The 1,757-nt window shown below is 45.0% G+C and overlaps 1 pseudogene; it reads right to left on the bottom strand.

The window, feature by feature from the left end:
- Positions 1-1,451: 1,451 nt before the first annotated feature.
- Positions 1,452-1,522, bottom strand: LOC123777780 (U6 spliceosomal RNA; annotated as a pseudogene).
- Between the last annotated feature and the right edge of the window lie 235 nt (positions 1,523-1,757).

Genomic DNA, 1,757 nt, shown 5'->3' on the forward strand with positions numbered 1-1,757 from the left:
GCTTAGTAAAATGTCTGGCACATATTAAGCACTATATTCGTATCATTATTATGATTAAATATTACATCTGAGAATACCAAGGGTCCGCTAAACCATTTTCCCATCTGTAGCTTACCTGATCACGTGACCATCCTTCAAAGTTGAAATTGACAGCCAAGGGGGCCTATTGTGGGGGCTACTGTTAGGGAAACGGATTAGCAATACTCTATCCAGTCTTTCCAAATTCCACCACTGGGTAAGGGCACAGCCAGGTGGCCCATGCAATCTCTTCCCAGGACAACTGGAACATGGTGCTAGAGGACCCACGGCAGCTGTGTCTCTTGTTGGCGGAAGAGTTAATTCCAGGAAACATGTCTCCTTGTCTACCAGGATGAATGACTCCCTTGCTCTTTTAGGTGTGGACCCGGGTGGTTGGTCTAGCATTGTACACAGTTCTGTTCACATTCATTTTTAATTCAATTAAACCAATACCAAGACAGATGCCATTCAGTTCTGCTTCCACATACTCGTGGATAGAGTAGCCTTCCTCAGAGCCTTGCTGTCTTCTTCTCTGTCTTTACAATCCTACCTGTTGTCTAAACATCTGCATCGTGGGACTTGGGCATGAGGCATGCTGGGATTTGCCTTGAGCTCTGCAGCTAAGTTGCCATGTGACCTCGGGCAAGTGACTTTACCTCGCTGTGTGTTTCATTGTCCTTAAGACGGGCCTGATGAAACCCCCTTTTATAGAGTTGCTGTGCATAAGCTAACAGTAAAAGTCTGTACCATGGCTCGTAGGTGCTTGATAAATGCTTGCTACTGATATAATTCTGTTTGGGTCTCTCCAATCCCTGCTCAATTATTTAATAACAAAATCAGTATCGTAGCGTATTTGAAGGCTTGGCGCAAGTTGGTTGCACTGAACTATGCTGGACCCCAGCCACATTTGATGCTCCCTGTTCATAAATACTTGAGTAATACTTTAACCCAAGAAGGCAAAGAAAAAGCAATAGGACCCGGGAGGTGTCCGCCAAGAATCCGCATGAATTGTGTACTCCAAGTGGCGCTCCTACAGTCCTGGAGCATAAATCTTCAACCCTGCAGGTCTGTTCTTTTTTGTAGACTCCAAGCCCTACAGCTTGACAACCGCTTTAATTGGCTGCCAGGTCTCCCTAGGCAAAAGTCGTCCGGCACACGATGAGGCTTCCTGTCTTGTGTAAATGTTCCAGACCTTGGCACCAATGTGTCTATTTTCAGCCTTCCTGACCCCTTTTTCATCTGCCCCCTCTGCGCCCGAGGCCCCAGGTTACATACTCGCCCCAGCCTTGAGACCAAAGTGTCAGCAAGGGACATGATCCTTAAATTACTCCTTTACATCCTTGGGTCCTCCCTCCGGTGATTCTCCAAGTAAGGTGTACTTGTAGCCCTGGGGAACCCACAGGGTTCTGTGGGTGGTACACATAGATAATCTTCTTGCACAGGGGCTGTGCCAATCTTCTCTGTATCTTTCCAATTTTGGTATATGTGCTGCTGAAGCAACCACGATAATCTTTTTGGTAGGAAGTTTCTTTTAAATTAAATGTTGATTGTTAAAGGGGAAAATTATCAAAAGTAATGCAAATGGATTTTTTTTATGGTGAGTTAATTTTAAGGACAATGTAATTTTGAGACTCTTTCTTAGTAGCTAACACTGATGGAGTGTTCGATACATTCCAGGTAGAGCTTACTGGGCTTTGCAGGCATCATGGCCACTACTTCCGGTAATTGACACTATTTTT

The sequence above is a fragment of the Ursus americanus genome, chromosome 14, assembly GCF_024610735.1.
Source record: "Ursus americanus isolate L20-20 chromosome 14, mUrsAme1.1.p, whole genome shotgun sequence".
NCBI lineage: Eukaryota > Metazoa > Chordata > Mammalia > Carnivora > Ursidae > Ursus > Ursus americanus.